The sequence below is a fragment of the Macrobrachium nipponense genome, chromosome 20, assembly GCF_015104395.2.
Source record: "Macrobrachium nipponense isolate FS-2020 chromosome 20, ASM1510439v2, whole genome shotgun sequence".
Taxonomy (NCBI): domain Eukaryota; kingdom Metazoa; phylum Arthropoda; class Malacostraca; order Decapoda; family Palaemonidae; genus Macrobrachium; species Macrobrachium nipponense.
The window spans coordinates 44,727,579-44,735,736 of NC_061089.1; the positions used below are offsets into that span (position 1 = coordinate 44,727,579).

At 39.1% G+C, this 8,158-nt stretch overlaps 1 protein-coding gene across 1 annotated transcript in view; it reads left to right on the forward strand.

Moving 5' to 3' along the window:
* Positions 1–4,091: 4,091 nt before the first annotated feature.
* LOC135225345 (CBP80/20-dependent translation initiation factor-like) overlaps positions 4,092–8,158 on the forward strand; it is a 152,091-nt gene continuing 148,024 nt past the window's right edge. Inside the window, exon 1 of the mRNA XM_064264682.1 lies at positions 4,092–4,225. The gene's annotated coding sequence lies outside the window, so the exon portion shown is untranslated. The remainder of the gene's footprint in view (positions 4,226–8,158) is intronic.

Sequence of the window (8,158 nt, forward strand, 5' to 3'; positions counted from 1 at the left end):
CCTTCGAGAAGAAAGTCTTTGTGGGTACATATAAGTTCTACAATTTAAGCTTTAAACATACGCATATCATGTTCAGAGAAAATTGTGCAAGTTTTTGAGAAATCTGTCAATTTGTGTTAGCCGTCCATGATGCCAGATCTTTGATTACAGTAAAATTTCCATGTGATGGAATGGAACTTTGTTTTCTAATTAAAGTGTAAAATACTTAAAATCTTACAGCACAAATATGAAATTTCACACATAACACTAAGCATAGAGCATAAATCACCATAGAAATGTGATTCGGCAAGACTGAATGCCAGAAGTGACCCGTTGGAAGTGGTTTATCTGATTTTTGAATGACATAAATGAATTTCTTCGACCCAAAAATATGTCAAGACACACCATCATTCTAATTAGAGTATAAGTAAAGGGAAAAATCAGTTTTCATCAGACGTGATTGTGCGGAAAATTTCATTCAAAGGTGTAATTTTCAAACGGCTATTACAAGAATGCTCACCTTCCCAGAAGTCTACCCAAGTTTTTTAAGCCAAGACCCAATATTTATTAAATCTGAAGAATAACTCTGTCTATCATGCACATAGACTCCAGCCCCTGTAGTATTGAGGAAAGACTGTGCACTCGTCTTTTCATGACAATTACATGGTAAATTTAAACAACTATTTGAAGAGATTAATTTACTTGATGTCAGTTTTAAGAGGTCAGGCTAGAATATTGTAAATCTCATTTCGTTACAAATAATTAAGAGAGAGAAATTGTGATGAACATTACTACACGTCCACACAAAAATAGGGTAGTTGAGCAAAAACATTAAAAACTAAAAGGTGATATTTCCAGGGCGCCCTGTACCGAATATGGGAAATTGGAATTGCATACAGGGCGCCCTGTACGTATTCGAGAAATGTTTATTGCGTTCAGGGCGCCTTGTACTGATGAAGGAAAATGAACTTGCATCCAGGGCACCCTTGCTTGACACACTGGAGGCTTTATTTTTATTAATATATATTTGTTGTTCATGTGTTTTTTTTTTTTTATTAATAATGTCATACACTGTACACCAGGATCCCTGTGTACAATGTATGACATTATTAATAAAAAAAACACATATACAACAAATATATATGTATTAATTAAAAAAAAAAAAAGCTTCCAGTGTATCAAGAAGGGTGTCCTGGGCACAAGTTCATTTTCCTTCATCAGTACAAGGCGCCCTGAATGCAAGAAACATTACTCGAAGAAGGTGTCAACGTTTAGTAACAGTGTTCTTTTTTTTGATGAGAAATGTAGTTTTGAAACAATGTACAAGGTGACAGAGGTGACTACAATATACAAGGTGACTAAATAGGGAGGCTATGATCATATATCAATCAATGAAATAGGCATCATTCATATATATATATATATATATATATATATATATATATATATATATATATATATATATATATATATATATATATTGCTAGGGCACTAAGAGCCAACTGAATTCAACACTGTCTACAGGGCAAAAGGCACACCACTTAGTTTTAGCATTGGCCCAGGCCAAAAGGTTTTGGTGCCCTGAATGCAAGAACTTTTTCTAGCATTGCTACACTTCAAAAGGCCCAAAACTGATTTCAAGCATCAATACAGGGCAGAAAAAAAAAGCCCTTAGCGCAAGACTGATATCCGCCTTAGTAGAGGGCAAAAGACGCCTTGAATGAAAACTGCTCAACATTGGCATGAGCCTTCATAAGTCTATACTAGGCAAAAATACCCAGAACGCAAACGCAGACTTTCCCCTGTGAATATCTGTTCTAAATTCGAATTTTGTTTATTGATCCCAGTGTAGAATGTACGACATTATTAATATATAAAAAAATACGTACAACAAATATATATTAATAATAAAAAAAAACTTCCAGTGTGTCAAGCAAGGCCGTCCTGGACGCAAGTTCATTTTCCTTCATCAAGAAGCATTTCTAGGAAGAAGCGTTTCGCGTTTCTCGAATACGGTACAGGGCGCGCACTGCACGCAATTCGGATTTCTCATATTCGGTACAGGGCACTCTGGAAATAACCTCGGCCAAACTAAAATAGACATTAAACGTTGCTAGTTTTGACCAAAAATGTCGATTGTCATACTGATTGTCAAAACGGTAAATCTAAGCCCTCATTCCGCGGTAAAGTAGACTATGGCAATTGACGTTTTTCTACGTTATTTTACTTACTGAACAAGAATCTTTAGTAGAATTTATTCGACCGACTGTAATTAACCCCCAGGGGCCAGTACCAAACACGGCGAAATACATTGGACGCCCCAGTCCCTAGTGGATGTCGTATTTGCGGATACGTTTCTTGCAGGGTAATTCTAAAGAATAGTTCCGCACGGACTGCAAGGAACGTAACCACGGATACGACATCCACTAGGGATTAGGCGTCCAATGTATTTCGCCGTGTTTAGTACTGGCCCCTGGCGGTTAAATTACAGTCGTCCGAACAAATTTTACTAAAGATTCTTGTTCCGTAAGTAAAATAACGTAAGAAAACGTCAACTTCCATAGTCTACTATACCGCGGAATGAGGGCTTAGAATTACCGTGAAGACTAATATGAAAAAATTATAAGGTTAGCCTGGAAAAGACATAGTCCATTTTCTATTCTCTACAATAATACTGAAGAAAATGGTCGTGAATTTTCATGATAAACCATAGAAAGTTTGTAACAGTGGCCCCGATAAAATGTTTAAGTATAAATCCAGCTTTTAAGAGTAAAGGAGATACACAAGCCATGAAGTCATACTGAACAATATATAACTTGTCATATCTATTGGTAATAACGTAAACAGTGGGAAACCGTCAGTTTTTTTTACCATCTTGAAGGGAGCAATGCCGTCATAAATGAATAGGTAGGTACTGTAAATATGGATACTTCAAGAATATCTGTGCATGATTATGCCATCACAAAACTAGGTTATTTTGAGTCTATAAAAAGCAACCCAATTAATGATGGAAATAACTTTATTATCAAGGCAGCTAAATTAATATGAACAAGTTTCCAGAGGATGTCATTCCCACCACAATTTAGTTCATTACCTGTCTATTAGAGAAATATATATGTAGGGAGAGGTATATCACCAAATTAATTAATAAGAACAGGAGTATGAACAAATATGGAGCGATGGAAGCCGGATTCAGCAAAGATGTTTAGAAACGGACCCTTGAATTTAACGACAGTAAGACAAAGACTGTTCAATCATTTTCCCGAGAGACGAAAAACTATTTTAAACATCGGAATAATTTTTCAAAGAATAAGAAGTTGGTAAATGAAGCTTTTGGAAGAACGAAATGATGATCAGCAATAAAACAATTATGACGAGATGATGAGAATCCTAGACATAATTATGACAAGTGGCAAAATTCTAGAATCAATAAGTTATATTTACTCATTCCTAAAGATTAGATTCTCTAGATCATTATGCTATTGTTTTATTTTAATAGTATGTTATCAATAACAATCGTTGTTGGGAAACCAGCCTACACAAAAGAACCCATCATCATCATCATCATTATTAATTCATTCATTAAAATACTTTATGTAAGTGAATACTCAAAAAAACTAGATATGCAAAATTATTATATGATGCCGACGTTTCCTAATGTGAGCTCCATAACAAGAAGAGCAACAGAAAGAAAAATATTGTTCAGTGCTTTGCATTCAATATATAATTTTATAATGAGATCCACCCCTACAAACTAAAAGAAGAGTCCTATCTGAGAAGTGGACATATCTAGACCTGACACTTTTTTCCAGGTGCAATTAATATGAGGGTTACACAGCAATGTTTCATAACTGTGAAGGCATTAAAAAAAATTTACTCGCATGATCGCTATGATTATCACCCATAAAAAATCCGTAACCCAATTCTTTAAATGCAGTTTTGATATACCTATTGTTGATACAGTGGTTGGCACAAGTCACTACATGTATATACTTTGCCTTTACTGATATTGACTTTTTTACGCGATTGACACATTTCATAATTTTGGTCATGTTTTCATTGTTATATATTACTTTTTCGTACATTACATGATCAGGAGAAATATATGAGTGAATTTTACGTCAGTTTAATTGACTGAAGATGACAAGACATTTCTTCAAAAGCAAAGGCGAAGGTTGGGTTGAGATTCATCATTAAGGACAAGGACTGGGTTGCGTCGTAACCCGCTCAACTCCGCTCTGCGTTGGCAAGTATTTTTGACCATTTCTATCTTAAATTATCCCAAATGTTGAGCCCAAATATTAGTTTTGGTATGGCGAATCCTACATGTATAGAAATTTGACAAGGAAAACTGTTGTCACTAATCAATATCGATGTAAATAGGATGTCAAAGAAAACTTTTTGGGTGTCGTCTCGATGTGTTGATGGATGTCATGAAGGCAGTCGACGCGTATTTTATTATTTTATAAATATCATGTCGTGCTTCATTTTATGAAGTATATGTGCTACGGATAAATCATTCATCAATAATGTCGTTATTAGCTCAGGCTATTCTTTAAAAAACCCTCCTAGTCTTCCGGTAGTCTAGTCTCAAGTTACTAGGCCTAGGCTAGATCTAGCCCTATGCCCTAGCCAGGCCCAATACCTAATTAGCCTATCGAAGTCTAGCCTACGATATTTAAAATATAATTCTCCTCAATACCGGTAGTCTTCATGAACTGCTTTGATATTTCTAAGAGTAACGATGAAAAAGGCAGACAACCTAGTAGACTAGACTATGCTAGGCTAGCCCTTGTCGCAAGATAGCCACCCTAGGCTAGCCTTAGCCCAAGAGATGCTAGTGGGTTGCGACTGAAGGATGACTGCAATATTATGCATTAGCAACTTCGTGTAGTTTGCACATCCGTGGTACGCAGTTACAGCTCTTATCCAAGTGCCCAGTTGATCTTATCCCTGAGGCTAGTGAGCACAGTGAAACAATACCTCTTGCCAGATCAAACGAGCTTGTCAAGAATATTTAAATACGCGTACAAGGCACGAAGTGCCGTTTCGCCAAGTTTTTACTGACAGCACACACTAACAAGAAAATCGGCGGTCCGCGGAGATTCACTCGCTCCGCAACTTCAGTACTAGAACCAATATTTTCTTGCTCATTTTTTAAAATTTAAGACCTAATGTTCTACATGGTTGTATTTGCCTTGTGTTGCAGGTTGATAATAAAAAATTTAATTTGTTCATATACGGAACAAACCTTCGGTCTTAACATAAGGAATTACTAGCGCCAAGCTGGAAACCGGTAGAATTAAAATTACACTTGTGAGATCCGGGGACTATTGGCATCTATACCAGGTATACCCAGAATGCCCACGGCTACCTGTGACCCACCAGTTATTTTCCTACCGCCTTTAAGATAAGATGTGTTACTGTCTATCTGATTTAAAGCAGGTTTTTCAGTTTGCCCGTTCTTTATCCATTTCATTTTTCATTTCTTATTACCTTTTCTTTCTCCGAGTGTGCTCAGTGTGAGGAAAGAGTGTATAAGTGGTATGATGGAGAATTTTGCCTCAACATCGGGATCGTCTACCGTTTCGAAGAGGAAACAAAGGAAATACCCAGGAGTCAGTGGCTTTCCATGTTCTAGGTTCCTAACTTCGGTGTCGACGGATCCTCATCCAACGTGCAGTAGGTGCAGGGAAAACGTATGTACAATTACTAATCCATGTTCTGTTCGTCGCGGTTGGTCGGTGGAATTGTGGAAGAAGTTCTATGGGAAAAGTCAATACAAAAGGAAGGTGGTGAAGCCATCTTTGGATGACCAAACCTTACCGGCTTCTTTTTTGTATCGGCAATAAACCAGGCTGCTCCATATGTTTCTCCACCTGCTTTTGATTTGTCTCATACCCCTTCGGTTTCTCCTAGCGGTTCAGTATCGGAAACGTCAGGAGGGCCCTTGGGTAATTTTATGAATAATATGCACTCTCCTTTGTTCCCAGCAAGTAGAGGGGGAGATCCACCATCTTTGTTCCAGGCTTCTGCTTCTCAAGCGCATAGGTTAGATGGTACATGGTCAGCGCTAGGCCTACCAGGCGTACCAACCGTGGATGGTCTGCTTGCGCATTATATGACGTCACGGTTCCAGCAGGGTCCGGCAGCGCTGAATGTTCCTCATCCCCCGGGCTTGCAATTTATGGGAGTTAATGCCGCGGGTTTGCCATCAAACTCATGTTTACAGAGATGCAGAACGTGGGAGGTAGTTTGGCAGCAAGCGTGCGGTTGCCAGCAGAAACCTCTCAGTCTCTCCCTACGAGAGGGATGACGTCGCAACAAACGTCACACATCGATATGGCAGGCGTGATGACGTCACAGACTGCTTCTCGGCCTATTTCGCTGCACCCAGACGCTAATACGCCTTCTGACCCGTCAATACAAACTGTAATGCAGAAATTACAGGATATAGAGGAGAGAATGAATAAGAGAGACCTAAAGAAATAGTAGTGTGATTCGCCTTCTTCGTCTTCTTCCTCTAGTTCGACGTCATCGCTAAGTCCGATAACGTCACGGCGAGCGCCAGTCAAGCGTTGGAGGAGGATTCAGGAGTTCCTGGCGGATCCTCGGGCTAAGAGGAGAAGACTCAATTCTTCCTCATCTTCGACCAAGACTGCCATATCCAAGTCAGCAGGAGGAAGGTCGGGAAGTCAGTGGCTACTAAGCACAAGTTAGCAGACAAAGCCGTTCGCAGAATCTGAACAAGTGAGAGAGGCGACGGCCGACGGACTAGCGGCCGATGCGGAGTTTGCCAGTTTGGATCGAAAAAACAAAAAACTACAATACCGCTGGTAAAATCGACGTTGGCGGCGAAAGGTGCAGCAGACGATAGAATGCAGGTCCCAGTTTCGCCCGTAAGGCCGTTCAAAATACGTACGAAGGACGATAAGGCTCCTATTAAAAGTACGAAAAATAGGGAGTTGGCAACCTCGGCAGATACGTTCGTGGAAGGCAGTGTCCGTCTGGATGAAAGGTCGAGGCCGAGCTCTCCGACGCTCATAACGATGCCAAAACTAATAGTAGAGACAAAGTTATATCTGTCTTAAGGGAGCCTTCATCTTGGAGATCTAGACGAGATTCTCGCTCTAGATCCGTGAGCAGAGAAAGAGTGAGGCGTTCTCGTTCCCCTGCTGACTACAGTAGGGCCTCGTTAATCACGGGGGATAGGGCCCAGAACCCCCCGTGATAAGTAAATACCCGTGTTATCCTGGTACCCCACCTGAAAATTGCTTTAAACCACCTACTTTAATAATTAACCCACCCAAGACCACTATTTCGATGCTTATAACTGCCTACTTTAGTTCAAGCACCAAATATTTCTTCAACTATCACCTTAAACTAAATTCAAGACAGTTTCAAAGTTATTCTTTCCGATCTTCAATTTCCCTGCATCAGATCAGCAAACAAAATTATAATTTCATGATTTGGCTGCTGCACCAAACTAAAAGTACATAGTATATCTATTTCGTGAATGAACATATTTATGATAAACATGATTTACTGTAATGATTACAGCACCCAACTATAATATTAATGTATAAACAGCAAAATACAGCAATAAAAATCTAGTTTTGTCTTTTGTTTTACGTTTAGAATCAGCTGATGGACGTTTATTACCGAAAGAATTATTTTGGAAAACAATTTAGTTGTCTAAAAGAACTAATTTATTAATGGAATTATTATTATTATTAACTTTGTACATAATAATTTAATGATATTATGATACAGATAATTCATCATTTGACATTGAGAGAGAGAGAGAGAGGAGAGAGAGAGAGAGAGAGAGAGAGAGAGAGAGAGAGACAGGGAGAGAGAGAGAGAGAGAGAGAGAGAGAGAGATAGATAGTTGACTGTCTTAGCTCGAGAATAACAATGAAATTTGTATTTGTTCCGACACGGCATACAAACCTTCGGTCCTTTTACAATAGGAAGGTACTAGCGGCAGCTGGATAGGTCGTAAGCTTTCGAACAAGGGGTTCGGTAGTTAACTGCTTGTCCGACAGGCGCGCGCGCGCGACTGGGAGGTAACAATCACTTTTGCTTTCGGCCTGCTGGCGTGTGGACGTGTATCATCGCTCTCTGCCCGCTTCATCGTCGTTTGCTTTCGCATGATTGTGTTTTTCTTTTTCTATGT